Source organism: Notechis scutatus, chromosome 2 (genome assembly GCF_049901735.1).
Source record: "Notechis scutatus isolate UNSWTSFEM ecotype Mainland chromosome 2, rNotScu1.2, whole genome shotgun sequence".
Classification (NCBI taxonomy): domain Eukaryota; kingdom Metazoa; phylum Chordata; class Lepidosauria; order Squamata; family Elapidae; genus Notechis; species Notechis scutatus.
Window position 1 is genome coordinate 57,484,859 of NC_142010.1, and position 19,922 is coordinate 57,504,780.

General features: G+C 39.4%; 1 long non-coding RNA gene across 1 annotated transcript in view; it reads left to right on the forward strand.

The window, feature by feature from the left end:
- Window positions 1–14,651: 14,651 nt before the first annotated feature.
- The window catches only part of LOC148132031 (uncharacterized), a 34,612-nt gene continuing 29,341 nt past the window's right edge, over window positions 14,652–19,922 (forward strand). Inside the window, exon 1 of the long non-coding RNA XR_015747277.1 lies at window positions 14,652–14,701. This is a non-coding gene — a long non-coding RNA (uncharacterized LOC148132031). The remainder of the gene's footprint in view (window positions 14,702–19,922) is intronic.

Sequence of the window (19,922 nt, forward strand, 5' to 3'; positions counted from 1 at the left end):
TCAATACCATAATCTTAATAAACTCTTTAATTAAAGTTTAATATTCTAAATCTCCCTCATATTATATTTTCAAACCAATCATTATTAACATTCCAACATTTTAATCTCTTATCAACTCTCAAGCCATTTAAATTTTCTATTTCTGATACAATACTACAATATCATCTTATGTACCTTGCAAAATCTTTTGAAGAAATTATACTTATCCTTTATCCCTAAAAAATTTCTTTTTTCTCATTTAATTTCAAAACTTTGTAGCTTTTCTCCACCTTTTCCCTTTCTTTCTTCCCCAACAAACCTTTCTAGCCCCCTTCTTCTAGCCTCTGCCTTACTGGCTTCCCTTCTCTGTCGTATTCCTCTTCCCTTTTGTTTACCATCCTTATATTGATTTTGCACCTTGTTTTTCCCTTTCTTAAATGTTTTTTTAAATCTTAAGTCATTTATTTCTCTTCTTTTCCTCTTCCTTCCCTCTTGGTCGAGTTCTGAGATTTATTAAAGATGGCTTCCTCCTCCTTCTTCTTCTTCTGCTTGTCTTCATCTGTTGCAATGTTTGTTGATAGTTAATAAGCGCCATTTCTAAAAGGAAGGCTTCTTTCAAACCAGCTTTACCATTTTTTTGCTTGTTCATAATCTTTCTCAGTTCCTCAATAGAAAGAGCCAGGAGGAACTGAGAAAAGATTATGAGCAAGCAAAACAAAATGGTAAAGCTGGTTTGAAAGAAGCCTTCCTTTTTTTAGAAATGGCGCTTATTAATTATCAACAAACATTGCAACAGATGAAGACAGCAGAAGAAGAACAAAGAGAGGAAGCCAATCTCTTCTTGAAGGTCTTAAGTGATGGGCTTTCAAGAAGAGATTGGACTGCCATTTGTCAGAAATGGTGTAGGGTGACCAGGAACTGACTGTGGAACAGATTCCCAAGTCCTTGTGTGTAAATTTCAAGTTCCAAAGTTGAAGAGGGAAATCAATCAATTTCTACATATATGCATAATTTATAAAGACACTATCCAGAATCATCACTGATGAAGAATAGAGGAGTTACAGGATAAAAACCAAAATTGAATAGAATAGAATAAAAGAGTTGGAAGGGACCTTGGAGGTCTTCTAGTCCAACCCCCTGCTTAGGCAGGAAACCCTACACTTCAGACAAATGGTTATCCCATCTCTTCTTAAAAACTTCCAGTGTTGGAGCATTCACAACATCTGGAGACAAGTCATTCCCCTGATTAGTTGTTCTAACTGTCAGGAAATTCTCCTTAGTTCTAGGTTGCTTCTCTCCTTGATTAGTTTCCACCCATTGCTTCTTGTCCTGCCTTCAGGTGCTTTGGAGAATAGCTTGACTCCCTCTGATTTCCAGATGAGTGTGAAAAGAGACTCTCAAAGATGGAGAAACAGAGGAAAGCAAACAAGAAGTCAGAACAAATGGACATTGCCAAACAGAGAAGAGAATTCAAAGCGAAAAATCTAAGGAAGGAACTTAACCAAGCATTTTAAAGATCTGTTAAAAAAGGCAAGAAGAATATTTGTAAAGACCCAAGAGATGAAAGCAGTTATGAAAAAAAAAAATCCTTAACTTAGGAGTTGGTATGCTAAAGGACAGACAGTAACTGGGTCAAAGAAAATCAGAGATAGCAATAGCAATAGCACTTAGATTTATATACCACTTTATAGTGCTTTACAGCCCTCTCAAAGAGGTTTACAGAGTCAGTAGAGTCAACAATTTGGGTCCTCATTTTACCCAACTCGGAAGGGTAGAAGGCTGAGTCAACCTTAAGCCTGATGGGATTCGATCTGCCAAATTGCAGTAGGAGTAGATTGCAATACTGCACTCTAACCACTGCGCCACCGAAGCATATAGAAGGAATATACTGAAATACTGTACAGTAGAGATGTCAACACCCAAGCCATCATCAAGTACTAAAGGTTCCTGTAATTTTAGAAGATATTCATTACTTACAAGAACCTCTAGTATTGAATGATGAGGTTAGATCAGGTCGTTATCAAGTTGAATCATGTCATTACCAACAGGAACTGATGGAATGTTCACAGAAATATAGCAAGAAACAGACTAATCAAAGTTTTAACCAAGCGAACCTGGAGAATGGCACATGGCCAACCAAATGGAAGAAATAAATATACACTCCAATATTAACTCCCAGACATCCCCAAAAGAAGAAGTAGCAGAGTGTATAATTTCACATAGTGGCTAAATAATGCTTAGGATTATCCAATGCAAATTAGATCCCTACATGGAAAAAGAAATATCAGATGTTCAAACTAGTTTAGAAATGGCCAAGGAGGACATGTTTTCTTCAGGAATAGCATGTTTCTGCATAATTGAGAAATAGTCACTGTATTTCATTGATTATAGAAATGACTTTAATTGCCTCAATCACATCAAGCTGCGGAACGTGCTTTGAAAAATGGGAATTCCAGAATATCTTAATGTCCTCCTAAAAAATCAATACATAAATCAGGAAGCCATAGTGTAGACAAAATGTAAAGCAAAATGAATCCAGGTTGGCAAATAAGTAAAACAAGGCTGTACACTGTCCCTTTATTGCTTCACTCTATATATTTTAAAGGATTGGAAGAAGATGACTGTTGCAAATCAGTTTTCCATGAGGTCCGCTAAAGTAGTGGGAAACAGCGCGACAGCTGATTGGCTGCCGCATCTGACAGTGCGCTATATAAATAGCGCTGTCAGACACAATTAGCTATCGCCTGTCAGCCACATTTGTTAGCATGCAGTTTGATTTTGGAAACCCTGTTAGCTAAACTAAAAGGGTTATCTTTAATCTTTTGGTTGTCTCGGTTATTTCCCACTCACATTTTAAAATTGCAGGAATAATCATCATTGACCTGTGCTCTGCTGATCACAGTACTCTGATAGCCGAAAATGAAAAGGAACTGTCAGCTCTAATAATAAAAGTCATGGACCACAGTGAAAAAGTGGGATTAAAACTAAAATTAAGGAGATCAAACGAAGGATATGTAGAAAAACCAACTCAGAACTGACAAGGTAGTTATAAACGTGATAGATTCTGGAAATTACAGAATGCAAAATAACACAGTTGGACCCTCCCCCCTCCTTTCTCCAACCATCACAAATGACAAAGTTTCCTGGGTGAGAAACAAAACATTTTGTTCTTATTCTTCAAGGAAAAAACAGTCTAGTTGCCTTTTGAAAAAGTACTTTTGAGACCCCATGACCTGGATGACTGAGAATCTCCACAGACAGAGTTTGATGGGACCTTGGAAGTAGCATTCTCCAGTGGGGGGGGGGGGCACCTTTTTGGTTAACACATTCTCATTTCACCTATTTGAAGGAGACTCCTTGCCTCTTGCCAGGATGTGCTTATGAATTTGTGGCTAAATAATAGTAGTTTTCTGCTTTTTTTTAAGATGACATAATGGGCTATGGGAATATCCTTGAGAGGAGGAGGAAAAAGAACCCCCCCCCCAGGGTAACAGTCAAGCAAGAGACAGCTCAGCCCAGAAAGAAAGGGAACATTTGAAGAAGGGACTCTTTCTAGTTCCCTGGAAAGGAAAGGGAGTAGAGATGGGTTTTCTCTGTTCAGTTACTGTAACCTGACAATAAAGGTAGCGTTTTGGTTTCTTGTTTGGATTACCTTAAAGGACTGACATATCTTGAAAATATTGTGGGGCTGAAAATATTGTATTACTGCATCATCTTAACTACTGAGCTAAATCTCTCACATGTAGCCTTAATACACAGAACCCTGGCTGCATTAATAATTTGCTACCCTGTACAATAGCCATTTATTTCACTATCCCATAATTATAGATTAATCTAAAGAAATACTATTTCCAGCTTGTTTGGAAATATTAATTAAACTCTGAAGTTGTTTTTAAAATCTGTTGTGCTGTTCCAAAACTTCCTCTATAATGGCTATTTCTAGGATGCTGCAAAGTGTTGAAAGAATCAAATCGGTACATGTCGGTATTATGTGCTAACTTTTCATTAATTTTAATTGCTATCATTTTGTTTGGTAGTTAGCATCTTTAATCCCTAGTATCCCCAGAATACAGTGGGATTTATGCCAATTTTATTTGCATCGACTAGTTCCCTCAAGCCAGTTAATAATAAAAGACTTTAACATGCTTTAATAAGAAGTAAAAATGTGCTGAGACAGCCCTACTGTTCACTAAAGGTATAAAGTTCCACTAGTTGCTTTATACACTGCGGCTTTGCTCCGCATTTGGAAGGCTGCCCACTGGGTGGCCGAATGCATCAAGAAAGACACCAACACAGGTTCTATCTTGGGTGAGCTGCCCCGATCAAGGTTGGGGGAACTCTTTTTATTGGGAACACACAAAGGGGGTGAGTTTCATCCAATCATTATGTTACATGCGTAGGAATGTTAGTGGATGCATCGCATCTCCCAATAACAATGCCATGGTAAATTTAAACTAGCAAACCAAACTGCATTTCAGTTAACTGCCCTTGTGACGTGTTTTATGGTCTTGTTCCTGGTGTCTGTTTTCAGCCTACGTGAGACCTAGCATGCACCGGAACCATTGAGGTTGCTCACGTGAGGCTTGGCACACAATGGATTTGGCCCATTACAGCATCTCCTCTGTTTTAGTTTTATATGGAGGAATTTCTTCTGGATCTTCATCACTACCCATGCAAAAACTTGTGCGAGCGCACGCATCAAGGTCTTCTGAGGGTATGACTTTGTACAGAGGTTCCTTTTCCCAGAGGGCATTAACCTGTGCAATGGCACGCTTTTCAGCTAGTAAAGACAGACTATTGGAGATGGTACGAACAAATATTGGTAACACACATGGAAGAATAACGCATCCTGCAGCAATCATACCTATGAGAGCTACTATGGCTTGTAATCCTGGTAGTTTAGGGAACCAAGAACTAAAAATATTCTTGAAATCAATACCTTGCCATACTTGATTAGGATTGTAGGTTAATTGTCGCATCTCAGTTGTTAATTGTGCTACTACTTTGCCAACTTTGTCAATTTGAAGACAACAGTTCGTAAGATTGAACCTACCACATACCCCTCCTTCTTTGGCTAGTATGTAGTCTATAATGTATCATACACAGGGATGCCCAGTTCTTGCTTAATGGAGATCTGTAGGAGGAAAAAGGAAGGTCTTATCCACCCCAATACACATGACCCTTGCCAATCTGCTGGAAGGGACGGATAGGCTAAGTTACCACAAATCCAATACATGTTATTTGGAGCTGTCCAAATTTGAGAGGATGTTGTGTCATAGAGATAAGGTAGGAGGGAAGTGTTGAATTTGGCAGGTGTGGTGGTAGCATTGTCAGGTGCTGTCCAAGTCTGGTAGGAGTTATCCCATGTACCTAAGCAAAGGAGGTGTCCTACTGGAGTGGATCCATTTCGGGAAAAACAGTTTCTACCAATTAAGTTAGTGGTAATTGTCCAGATAAGTGGATCGGAAGCTATTCTAGCTGTTATGTTTCCTACAGAAGACATGTTATTAAACAGAGATGGCGAGGCTTCTAAGGCTTGCCATGGCTATTGTTCTCCTGTGGTGATTCCCCCACAGACAAAACAATTGGTTACTGCAAGTTGTTTTGCAATTTTTTCTGCCATATCCATGAACAAGTTTTTTGCAATAATGCTGGTATCAAGGGCTTTTTCTAATTTCCTTAAATTATTATATACTGACCAGCCTAATGATGTTTCTCGCCTTCATAAATTATTTCAGTTTTTATGGTAATGTAAGTATTTGGGTCTGTTCCTGTGCCATCAATCCCTATACCATAAGTTTCCAAGGCAGGGTGTTGCCTGGAGATAGTGATTTCTACCTTATTGTCTGTGGTAGACCCTGATATTCGTTTGAAATGTGACAGATGATTGCAACCTGAGTACCCTCCCCGGTATAATCACAGACACAAGACCAACCCGAGCACTCAACGGAACCTCCACAAGGGGTCCAGTGGTTGGGGTTCCCCATGGCCCAGTTAATGGGTGTATGACACAAGTATTTATGATTGTGAGCGTACGTTGATTTCCAGTCATCCGACCTGCATGAATGTCCCCCTGGTTTAGAACAAGCAACACAAACATCAAAGATTAAAACAATTGGGTTAGTACCGTCCTTGAGCACGGTGGTGTGGTTTAGGTAATAAAGTTTTCCTTCCCCTTCAGGATCAGATCTGCCAGAGGTTTTTGGAAGTCCCGCCCATAAGGTGACATTGAGACGTACAGCTGCCTTGGGATCGTGAGCAAATGGTTTTTGAGTTCATCTTGCATAAATGGTACATGGTCCCGTTGTTTTGGCAAGTTTTTCCAGTAGGAAGGCACTTCTGCGGTTGTTGGGTATGGTAGATGAGAGTTATTTGAGTGGAACCTGCCTGCGTGGTTTTGGTCAGGCAGGGGGTGCAACCATCTGATGCGCTGGCAGAGTTCTGCGATCTCTTAATCCGATGTAGAAAGGGGTGGCCTGAGCATAAATGTCAGGCTGACTTGCGAATTGTCTGTGATAATGACGAGATGAACGGGGTCTAAGGACTGTCCAGGATTCATAAATGTTGCTTATGGAATCATAGAGGCGTCGACCGGAGCAATAATAGGTGGTGGCAGTGGGGCGAAGTATGAGGAGTGTAGTTTGAGGGGGATGTTCAAAAGTGTTGATCTGGAAGGAAGCATTGCTGGAGATGTGGGGCCACGGCTTAGGGAGCGTTGACCATCTGAGGTAGGGGGAAAGATGTCCCCAGATGCAGTGCAGGTCAGCAGGAGGGGAGTACCTGGCGTGAAGTATGTCACTCGAGATGGAATGGAGACCTTGGAGGCATGTGCAGCAAGAAAGAGGAAGAGGGTTGGCAAGGCAACGAGACGAATCATGTTGATATGTCTGCAGGTGGTGACTTTTCTACTTTGGGGTGGTATGGTCTGATGTGCCGTCCAGGAACCCACAGGACACGATCTGGAAGCTGGATAGCTGCGTAGCCACGACCCCAGGTGAGGAGAGCAGCAGGACCCTTCCAAGTAGGGTCTGGCAGTTGGCGGTAGTATACCTGTGTTTTGGGAGAATCAGGGGAGGGGGAGGAAAATGCCGCTCCGCTGCTGTCATAGCAGGGTTGCCTGAGAGATTGAGGAAGTTGAGGGTATAAAGGCAGAGATTAAGAGTGTCTTGCATCGCCGGGAGGCTAGGGGTTCTTTTCCCTTTGATCAAATGTCGTTCTAACGCTGTTTTTAGCGTTAAGTTAGCCCTCTCTAGTGTATGCAGTATCTGTTTTTATTTCATTTGGGCGTCCCAATGATGCAAAAGTGCGAATGCAATGATTGATGACATGTTTGGAGGCTTCTCCTCTTTGCGGAGTTGCCATTATGAACCCTGAATAAGTATCAATTGTAACATGCAGATACTTCCAGGGGGCAAATGAAGGAAATTGAGTAACATCCATTTGCCATATTTCGCAGGCTTTCAACCCGGGATTTACCCCAAGGGAATGGAATGGGCTTGTTGACTACAGGTGGGGCATTGTTGTCTAATGGCTGAGGCTTCAGCCATCGTGAGGTTGAAATGTTTCATGAGAGCTTTGGTGTTTTGATGGAAATAAGAATGACTCTCCCAAGGAGTCAATGTGTGTGATGTCATGATGCCTGCAGCTGCTTGATCCGCCACATCATTGCCTTCCTGGAGGATTCCTGGGAAGGGTTGGTGGCTATGAATGTGTGCTACAAAGAAAGGATGTTGACGCTGTGCAACAAGGTGTTGTAATGTAACAAAAAGAGAGAGGAGGTTTTTATCAATTGCAGGAGAGAGGTAAGAGTCATGAATAGTGGAGACTATTTGAGTAACATATAGGCTGTCTAAGATCAAGTTGATGGGTTCGTTAAAATTCTGGAAGACTAATATGGTTGCAGCAAGCTCAGCTCTTTGTGGTGATGTATTGCTTGAAGCTTAGGTTGCTGCAAGGATATTGTGTCAGCAGGCTTTTCCCCCAAGTAAGGGCTTCAAACAATGGAGAAAGAATATCAGTGGTTAAAGACAGGAAAGATTTATGGTACCAGTTTATGGTACCCAGATAGTTGAACCAAGGTGGGTTGAGAAGGTAGAGACAAAGAGGGAAGTGAAGGATAGGCAGTAGCAGAAAGCATTTTATAGCCCAGATATGCGTATGGAGTTAGTACTTCGGTGAAATCAATCTGTGTTCTCTGGAAAGGCCAGCCCACTAGGGTTGCCCTCCCATTTCTTTTTTCCTTGCTGCTTTCTTGTTTACTTTCAAACATATAGTCCGAGAGGGAAGCCCCCTCGGGCAGATAGAGGCTGCAGGATCCTCTTGCAATCCTCATTAGCATTTTCAACAGCCAGTTTTAACAGAAGCTTCTTCATTAGAGATTTGCCTATGAATGGCTTTCTGAAGCTTCTCTGAACTCGGCATCAAAGGGACAGAGAGAGACCTCCTCTAGAGTAAGAGAGCCTTCTCTGCGTCCCTGCACCATGGCTTGTGCGAATGCTCCCATGGGTGTTTGATCCTCCGCTGAATTTAAGTTAGGAGAACTCATGGGTTCAGGAGCAGTGGGGGGAGTTTTAATGGGAAAGCGTCCTTTGTCTTGGTTTCAGCTGCATAGGGAGGAGGAGGATCCCCAGGGGGGCTTTAGTCAGCGCTGAGCCATGGATTGTTAAGCATTCCATGACTGTCCTCCACGTGGTCAGAATTTTTGGTGGAGCCCTGGGGTTATCATGAAAATAATCACCCAAACGTTGCCATGTGGAGACTTTCAAGGACCCTTTATCCGGATAAGCCGGATATTGTATGTAAATGTAAGTCAAAAGGGTGATAAGGTCCTTTTTAGTTGGAATCAGGAGCATTTTGCCCTGACTCCCAAAAATACGAATTGAACTCTTCGTTAATTCTTCCAATTCCTGCAAATGTGCCATCTGCCCTTTGGAGAATTTTCCGCCCATACTCACCTGAAGGGAGGATGTCTTCTTTGATGAAGATTCCTGGGGAGGGATCCGTGACACGAGACGGCTTCCCTGAGTTGCAACTGGCTCGTCCGGCCGGGTGAGATAGGCAGTCGAAGAGAGACGCACCCATTCCTTTTAGTGGATCACGTCGGGGTCACCAATTGCGGCTTTGCTCCGCATTTGGAAGGCTGCCCACTGGGTGGCCGAATGCATCAAGAAAGACACCAACACAGGTTCTATCTTGGGTGAGCTGCCCCGATCAAGGTTGGGGGAACTCTTTTTATTGGGAACACACAAAGGGGGTGAGTTTCATCCAATCATTATGTTACATGCGGAATGTTAGTGGATGCATCGCATCTCCCAATAACAATGCCATGGTAAATTTAAACTAGCAAACCAAACTGCATTTCAGTTAACTGCCCTTGTGACGTGTTTTATGGTCTTGTTCCTGGTGTCTGTTTTCAGCCTACGTGAGACCTAGCATGCACCGGAACCATTGAGGTTGCTCACGTGAGGCTTGGCACACAATGGATTTGGCCCATTACAGCAATACACGGTATATAGTACCATACAACTTATGAATTATTTGCTATATCATTATGATTAGTTTCTATGTTTAGTAAATCACTATATGTGTGTCTAATCACCTTATAGGTATCTAAGAAGAGAAGATTGGGAACTTCTGTACTGGAGACAAATTCCTTGTGTGTCTAATCACACTTGGACAAACAAAGTATTCAAGTAAAATAGTCCATCTTCATAAATCTGCTTAGAAATCTATTCTGGAGCTAGATGCAAAACTGAATACTTTTTGAAAAAACAAGCTCATATGCTTAATGATAACATTTCATTTTCGAATACCGTGCTGATTTTTTTTTTTTGTATCCTCCAAATTTTATTCCCTTGTTTGCAAGAAAGCTATAAAGTTTTGTAGATCATAATCAAGGTTTTTGATTTTAGAGTTGAATTCTTGAGTTGTAAGATGACACAGGCAAAGTCTGTGCAGTCATGCTGTGGTCTCCCTTGGAGAGATTCCCAGTTGCCCTCCCTACCTGCCCCATACTTCCAGGCTTTCCCATCTGACGTGCCCTATGCAAAGAGTTCCTGCTCCTGACTGGACCTGGAAGTCTGGAAGACTGCAGATTCTTGGAGATATGTTTGAGCAATGGAACACAGCAGCTCAGTTATGAGAATATTACTGGCGTGTTCTTTTTCAGGTGAAAACCTCCATATCTTGTCCACTCAATTGAATGAGAAAATGTTTGTTAAGTTTTTTTTAAATGCAGAATACATTCCCAGCGCAGCAAAGGCCCACTGTTTGGATGGGCACCAGAGGTGGTATTCAGCCAGTTCTGACCAGTTCTGGAGAACCGGTAGCGGAAATTTTGAGTAGTTTGTAGAACTGGCAAATGCCAGCTCTGACTGGCCCCGCCCCCATCTATTCTCTGCCTCTCAAGTCCCAGCTGATCGGCTGGGTCTCCTTTGGTTGTCCTGCACAGGAGAACAGAGCTGGAAAGCAGATTATTGCAGTGGGGATTTTGCAGTAACCTTCCCCTGCCATGCCCACTAAGCCACGCCCACCAAGCCACACCACACCTACCAAGCCACGCCCACAGAACTGGTAGTAAAAAAAATTGAATCCCACCACTGCCCACATGTCACCTGTATGTGTGCTGAAGACACTTCCCTCAGGATCAGGGCTTTAATGTTTTGTTCCATTGGTGCCATGAGTGAAGTCCCATTCAATTTATTTGCACAGATCTAATGTTGGCTCATATTCTATGCCTGGACCCTCATCAGATTTATATTGCACTGTTTTATTTATTTAAAATGTTTATATTCTACTTGCCAGGCATCACTATATGGAGTCCAAAGTTAAAAAATACACTCCATGCAATAACCCCTGAAACACCTATCAATATTACAGTAGCAGAAACTGAACATATTCATGAGCTTTCAAATCTTGGAAATATTTATTTCTCAGCTAGGCTGCTCAGGCTTGCACAAGCAAAGTGGGTGTTCTGTAAGAACTGTAAAGCTGATCGAAGTTGCACAGATTAATCAGGGAAGAAAGCTGGGAATGTATTTTGAGACATTTCTGAACCTATGGGTCTAGCCGTTTGTCAAAGTCTTCTACCAATCAAGGCAATTAATTAATTAATTAGCTTCACTTGTGAGGAGGAGGGCACAAATCTAAGGTCGCAGAACTCCTGTTTTAGTCTTTTTTTTCATGTCTCATCTGATTTATATTATTCCAGCCCTAAAACTTTCACATAGGTCCTAACCTAGCTCATACCTGCTAGCAGTGAAAATGAAAAGGCTGGTAGAAAATAGGGCAAATGTTCAGTTCATCTCCATCTCATCCTATGAGTTAGACTTTGATTGGATGAAGCAATTCGTATTATGCAGAGCATGTTTTGAATTTATTTGATGAATTGAAATTTAGAATGGGAAGGAAATGCTGCACCTAGGAAGGAATGTGTACCAAAGAAAGTTGGAAGTCATTCTTTTTTGGTTTTTCCTTTTTTTTCCTCTTTCTTTCTTACACTTTCACTCTTTTTCTTTCCTGAGCCTTTTCTTTTTTTTTCAAATCTGTTTTTTATTTGTTTATCCCTTAGCTTTGTATTTTTTGATATATGAAGGATCAGAGATCCAGCCATTATAATTCTACATTCCTTATTTACAGAAATCATATCAAAATTTAGAATGAAATCCACTGGGAGCCACCTCATATAAGGCAGGCTCTGAGTCCCTCTAACCAAAAAATCTTTATTGATAGAAGAGAATGTTTGTAGCTCAGGGTTGAACTGTGGGAGTCCTTGGTGCTCTTTGAGCTTGATGGTTTTCTTGCCAATGTTTCATTACCAAACTAGGTAACATCATCAGTACTAGAAGGGAGTGGGGTTTGTTTGCTCTTATTTTCATGTACTAGTGGCTTAACCTGTCAGTGTTGATCAGTTGCTTCACAAACAGTATTTTGATTGGTCTCTACAGCATCAGGCAGAGAAGGGCTATTCTGCACCCGTCCCTCAAATGTCCTTTAAAATACAGAGTTTTCTAGCTTTCCTTTAGGAACCTAAAGGACATGCAAACTGTGGTTACACACCCTAAAATGAATCCTCTTTACCTGGAGCTTCAACATTGCTGGGAAGGTGTGTAGCTAAAAGTCAGTCTACATTTAGTCTACATCAGACTGTGGACATATTTCTTCATAACCAAACAAAAGTGTATTTTCTGTGCAGTTTACACCCCTTGCTCACTGGATCTGGATGTCACAAAGCAAAGTCCACATTTTGTAATTAACCCCCATGCCCTGTTTTGGCTGGCAGAGTGCCGCAGGAGGCAAAGTGCTGTCATGCCCACCGGCCATCCGAGGTCAAACACAACTCTGATGCGGCCCTCAATGAAATCAAGTTTGACACCCCTGCTGTATACACTTTTACATACTAGATTGTAGTCCATATAACATTGTATGATATATAGTATCATTTTTCTTTTATACTGTTCCTTTTAGATTTGCTTTGTATAAAACTTTATAAGTACAATATTTAGGTTTGATGGTTCTTTGTTTCTTTGTTCTAGGATAGGGATTTGATCAAAATATTAAAATAACAGTAATGATTAATGAGTACTAATTCTAAAGTAAGAGATTTACAATCTGCGTTAAATACAGCAATTGTGGCAGCAAAGTAAACCACAGATGTTCAGAATTAGTTGCAGAAATGCAGAAATGTTCTATTCCTTCCTCCCCGCCTTAATGGGCTACATGCAGAGCACACTCATAAATATATTAAGCACTTTTTGTTACATTGGGCAATATGATTGAATCAAACCTCTAACATATGTTAACAAGGCTGCTGCCTTTTTGGATCTACTTTGATTGTTTGGCAAAGATATTTGGACACATGAAGAGAAGCATCTCTGCCTCAGCAGAATTGGAGAATATACTCTATGCTTTGAAACAGGAATAAATTGATCCCGCAGGGCAGCCTACTTCATCAAGGCAGCTTTTAGCATTATCAAAAAATCTGGAGGTTGCGTAATTTCTATTTCACTTTCAGCAAACATTAGCAAAATGTGTACTAAATGAAAGTATAATGAAGAAAATAGCACTGCTAGTTTAAAAACTGCAAACTAAAAACACCAAAAGCCAGTTACAAATTAACATACAATTGCGCATCTCCACTGTGCTAAATCAAATTTAGGGAATCTGGGGAGAAATTGAGCTACAGTTCTGAGAAGCTTCCATGTTTATATATGGATTTCCATTGGTTTCAGGATGACTCTCAAATAAAATATTACAAGCTTGGCTATGTTTATATTCCTTCCCCCAAAGGATTATATTTACATTTAATATTTTAAAATCTGCTGATGTGAAAACCTCTTCGCTGGTTTATGCTGCAGATACGATGTCACCAATGTCAATGGGAACAACAAAATAAAATCCAGAGGAATCCTAAAGAGATCTTGGAGTGATCCCATATAGGGAAAATATAATACAGCTGGTAAGCCCTTTTCTCTCACCTCTTCAAGAGAGGCAAACTCCATTGACCCCTGTGTCTTTCCCTCTATTTTCCTATCACCATCTTCTTCCTCCCTCCTCTCAGGCACTATGACTGCCACTAATATCCTAATCTGGCATTTTGTAAAAGCATACAAAGCTTGCAATTTTTCACAAGTCACCCCCCCCCCCACTTTTTAAAACTTTAAATTTTATCTTGTGTCCACAACATGTGGCCATCTACAGTAATCTTTCAAGATCAGAGGTGGTATTCAGCAGGTTCTGACCAGTTCTGGAGAACCAGTAGTGGAAATTTTGAGTAGTTCGGAGAACTGGCAAATACCACCTGTGACTGGCCCCGCCCCCATCTATTCTCTGCCTCCTTAGTCCCAATTGATTGGCTGGGTCTTCTTTTGTTGCCCTACACAGGAGAACAGAACTGGAAAGCAGGTTAGTGGGATGGGAGAGGGAATGGGATTTTGTAGTAACCTTCCCCCTGGAGTGGGGTGGGGAAGGAGATTTTACAGTATTCTTCCCTTGCCATGCCCACCAAGCCACACCCACCAAGCCACACCGACAGAACCGGTAGTAAAAAAAATTGAATCCCACGACTGTTCAAGATTTTATGGGGTCAGAGCTTGAGATCTTTTTAATGAGACCCCATCCTTTCATCAAACTCCTTTACATAATCTAACATTTAAAAACACAATCACGGTGGAGGTTGTGTATTTTGGATGGCAGAATTTCAGATCTGTTGTTTTGAGACAGTAGAGTAATGCTAATAAATAAAGTTTGAAACATGTACTGTTATTTCTATGATAAAACATATTAAAATAATACATGACTAAAGAGAACCAATAAAAGAGTGATATTAGGAGTATTGCTTCCAAAAAAAGGTGCATATTATGAAAAAGTAGGTATAATATGCATAAAATAAATTAGTACCTGAACACAAATATGTATTTTCATTTTTTAAAAACTCAAACTCATATTAAAATGCTTGATAGAGAATTAGTTTCATGTAGTTATTAAAGGTACCAGGTTAGAAAAAATGAGACCATGCTAGGTGACCTTGGCCCAATTACTCTAGTTTAGCCCTAAAGGCAAAAGTAAAGTAAACCCTTTGGATATTACTCCGCTAGTCTTTGCTGACTTACAGGGGGCAGTGGTCATATCTGTTTCAAGGCCATTGAGCCAGTGCTGTCTGAAGACATCAACAATCTGTAGCCAGCATGACATCATGGAGAACTGTAGCCTTCCCGTCAAAGTGGTACCTATTTATCTATTCTAATTTGAATGCTTTTGAACTGCTAGGTTGGCAGGAACCGGAGCAAGGATGGGAGCTCACCCTATCGTATGGTGCTCAGGTCTCGAACCTGGGCTGCTTGCTTTCCAGCTGACAAACCCAGAGTCTTAACTGCTGAGATACTGCACCTTCTTGTTTTCTAGGAAGAAATGAAAGCAAACCACTTCTGAAATGTTTTACCAAACATAGTGTGTGTGTGAGAGAGAGAGAGAGAGAGAGAGAGAGAGAGAGAGGGGGAGAGACATAGAAAATTTATCTATTCCTTGTTTGTGTATGGGGGTTGCTTTCATTTCAGGTGGATAAGAAGGATCTTTAGCATAGTGATTTACAAATTTTTATCTTATATGACATAATTATAAAGTACAGACAGGATATTATGGGAAAAACACATTGATGAATAAAATGTTTAAGGCAGGGCAACATTAAATATTGCCAGTCCTCATTTTGCTAAATATATAAAATCCTAGATATTATTTACATAGCCTGTAGTATTGAATTGAAATATTATATCTCAACAAGATCCAACACAGTTTGCTAAGATGTTTCTGAGAAAAATAGTAATGAAAACTACATTTACCTTTTATCAAATTAATTGAGTCTCTGTCAGAATGATTAAAAGCTGAGCCTACTATTATTAGTGAGGCAGAGCCTACTAATTTGCTAATAATTATGAAATATTGTTTGTATTATTAGAAAGTGAAATGAAAAACGTGATTTCAAATAAAATGCAAAATAAATTACTACTAACTAATATAAGTAGTATTGCCATTATTGTATCATAGCATCGATATACATAGTAAGATGAACTATCTCTTATGCTGAATTATTCTTATTTATTTATACTTAAACCTACTTATTTTAAAGAATATTGCCATTGCATAAATAGTCTTCAGTGGAGATGCTCAATATACTACCATTGATTTCTCTTATAACCATTTAAAACACCTAGTGCCAATAGAGTCATGCAATGATTATTTTGCACCAATATTTATGTGACACTGACTGTGTTTGGAAACAATTGTTTGATTTCCTGCTCAGGTGTATCATTCCTGTGAATGCTGATCATGAAATTTTGATCTTGGACTGGCTGACAAGCCAATTTGGGTCTCTGGACCTTGGATTGGTTTTAACTACTCTTCTGTATACTCTTCTGTATATCCTGTTGAAAACAAAGCCATTGAGCAAGCTTTTTCTTTCTTTCTTTCTTTCTTTCTTTCTTTCTTTCTTTCTTTCTTTCTTTCTTTCTTTCTTTCTTTTTTCTTTCTTTCTTTCTTTCTTTCTTTCTTTCTTTCTTTCTTTTTTTCTTTCTTTCTTTCTTCTTTCTTTCTTTCTTTCTTTCTTTCTTTCTTTCTTTCTTTCTTTCTTCCTTCCTTCCTTCCTTCCTTCCTTCCTTCCTTCCTTCCTTCTTTCTTTCTTTCCTTTCTTTTTTCTTTCTCATCTATCTCCATATATGAAATTTATATAGCTGTTCATTTAAAAAATGTTACTCTGGCAATGTACAACAAAGATGTTAAACAATTTCTTTTCAAGAGAGTTTGTTCATTTATTTTTCTTTTCTGTCCTGTTTGTTGTTATCTGTTCACCCTTGAGTAAATTGCTTGCCTTACCTAGTAATTCTATGTATGTGAAACAGGTCTAATGCTTGCAATTCTCTGCTTGTCTGTGATTATTATTTAATGAAACACAATGATTGCTAGGCTGAATCTGGTAGGTTCCAATATTGAATATTTTGAGCAGAAGATGAATGATCATAGCATCAAGGCTGATGATTTTATGTTGATCTCAACAAAATATCCTTACTAAATAATGGATGAATAAAATCAAGCTAACCGTAGACTTGCATTCTTCCATATCAGAATTATTTGCAAGAATGGTGGCAATTCATAATTTATACTTTTTATATGTGGGGGAATATTATATGAAATTAACCCTCCATCTTTCTAGAGGGCGAATGAAAAAACTAAAAAATTGTTCAGGAATTCTGCCCTCCAAGAAGAGAATGTGTTTTTCTTGGTCTTTCCCCTTCTATATATCTTCAGATAGAATGCTTCCCTACATCAGAGTGGGTGGGCCAAAATTAGATCTCTGTTTGTACTTTGAATGATTAGGAGCTAACAGACAAAATCAGTACATTAAATCTTGCAGATGCTTAAGGCACTCATCTGATCACTTACTATTCCCAAACTAGACACTCTATCACAAATCATAGCTCTGCCCAGTTATGGAGTGGAGCTCTCAACATGCTACGCAAACCTAATGAAATTACCATTCCCGGAACTTGCTTTTTTATTTCACTTTTGAAGGCCACTTGGAGATGTTGAAAACTTTTGTTTAAGAAGCACTAATTCTTTCTTCAAATAAATATTATGTTTCACCTTATCTTGATTCTTGACCCTTGAAGTTGTGTTACAACATACTTTGAATCAATCAGTACAGTTTTATGCCAAACTTGTATTAATTGACTCCTAGGTTATGATGGTGGTGGTGATAATGATGATGACATTGGTAGGGAAGAAATTGTGTTCTTTGCTATGAAAGGAGAATCATCATCTATAGATTCCCTGGAAAAATGGCTCACATTGTAAATAACTTTCCTTAAATTGGTAATATTTAGAAATTAAGTTTTTAAATCTTTCGATAACATATCTCTAAATAGATGTAGTATCCAATTTTCTCAATGAGTCTCTAGTCTGCGCACAATCCAGCATCCTCCAGATTTGCTCAACTAACAGTCATAGAAGCAAAAAAAAAAAAAAAATCCCGTTATAGGCTTTAGGGCCTTGGCAATATCATTAAAAGAATTATAGGCTGAAATGCATCACAGCCACCACTGGCACCTCAAAAGCAGATTTATCCAAGCTGAGATATTATACAAATAATTTTATCAGCCAAGTGACTTATATTTTCTCTCTTAATATTTATTTTTTAGCAAATGTGTGTGCTGCCTAGTTCTATTTATCCTGTCTCTTATCTGAGTTTTAAAGGTAAGCAGGGTTAGTCCAGGTTAGAACATGATGGGAGTTTGCCAGGAAACACCATCACAATTGATTAACATATAAGGCCTGACAAATCCCCAAAGAAAATAATGGCAAAGCAGATTTGTAGAAAACCACAGGTCACCAGGAATTGAGCTCAAGTTGAAGAATACTTTACTACTTTACTAGCAAAATATATTTTGCTTTCCTCCCAAACATTAATAAAACATGAGCTGACAAATTTATAGTATCCAACTGAGTCATTACATCACTGTTCAACCCTCCAAAGGGCTCAAAAACCAAGGCTTCCTCCAGAAAGATATTGCCTACCCCAGCAGGAAAACAAACCAACTGGAGATGTGGAAAGATACTGGAGATACCTATATACCACCTAAACTCACATTGTCATGACAGTTGAGCAAAATAGTGCATCACAGGGCAACAACTTTTCTACCAAGATATTTCACATGGGCTAACTTACAGAATGTGTCCAAAAACCAGTACCCATGACTCCGGAAAGAATGAAACTCAGGAGGTTGTCGTGCTTCTACTGCCTGATTGGACTGCTACCGCAGTTATTTATTTTCATTTTTTTTAATTTAGTTTAGTTTGTCAAGTATGTATGAGAAAACAGTGATTATATGATCTTCGTTTTCAATGTTCCAGAACAGTTTCCTAGCCAATCTGACAATCCCTTGTTCCATCCCTCACCCAGTAGCAGCAGCTATTTACCTGCCTGCTGGGAAGAGAAGGGAAAGGAAGGGAAAGGGAGTTTTCTGATGTTCCCTGCCAGATTCCCACAAGCGTTCCTACTCCCACTGCTTTTTTGCCTGCTGGGCAAAAAAGCCATTCTGCTTCTGTTTAGGTAAGGAAATATCTCTGAAAGGATGACCCAACAGGACGTGGGTTGTCTAGAACCAACTAATCTAAAACAAAATGCCTCATCTCTTCAATTTTACCCTCTAGGATGAGTACAAGATTGCTTATTTTTCCTCTCAATTATATCATGGGAATTTAATTATGAAAGTTCCTGAATTTTTGCACTGGGAAAATTATAATATTTCACTGAACTGGATTTACATTGTGTTATGACCTGCATTGTGGCAAGTAATGAATGAAAGTTCCTTCAACCTTGTACTAATTATTCTTGACTCTAATTATTTTCACTGGCTGCAATGTATCTGTATTCTTTCCATGGGAACCACATCTTAAAAAGGGCAGGTATTTCCTCCTTTTTAGGCCTCCTCCCCATGGTTGTTTGGGCCGACCCTGAATCTTATCGGTTTCATAATGGGAATTCGAAAGGCGACCAAAAGAAAAAGGAAATAGCTAAAGATGAAGCAATTTCTGGGGTGTAAACATTATTTTAAAATAAAATGATGATGTGATATGTGAACAAAACCATAGTGAAGATCTGTTTTAAGATACTACTTAGGAATAACTCATAACAAATAAGCTGATAATGGTTTCTAATGAATTAAAAATTCCTGCAACCACACACCTACACCTGATCAGTCAACTTTCTCACTTAGGCCAAAAGACTGCCTATTTTAAGTGCAATTATTTTCTTTTGCCTTTTGAAAATAGCATCTCATGTATCATGTTCACGTTTGCTTAAATTCATTTTCATTTTTGTTAAGATTTCTTTAGATTTGCAACTTTTTGCTTATATTGAATAGTTATGAACTCTCTCTACATAATAAGCAAAGCACTTGTTTCTGAGACAGTTCATAGTTGCTTGTCTGAATTTTCAGTTAAGTTTAATCAAGAGAGAGAATGCCTAAAGGCATATAAATTGATGAGGATACAGAACATTAAAATGGATTTCAGTATCTGACCTCAGAATGGACAAATGCACATTTCCATGTCTCCTCGTGTCTTTGAGACATATTTTCCAGACTCTTCAATGTTGGGAAGGGTCCACTTTGTGCAGGGGTGGGGGGGGGAGGGGGGCAGGAGAGATTCCAAGAAATGGGATGAAGGTCTTTTCAGTGAGCCCAGAAAGTCTCACTGATTTTTTCATAATCCTTTTTTTTTTTTTCCTTTTCAACAACTGCACTACAGTTTACTCTCCCAGGGATCCAGCAACAGGAAAATGCTAAGGCTGTGCCAGAAACTAGAAATAAGAAATAAATTCAATCAGATGCTACATTTAATCTCCCATATGTTAATAGAACAAGTGTTTGTTTTTTACTGATATAATTGGAACA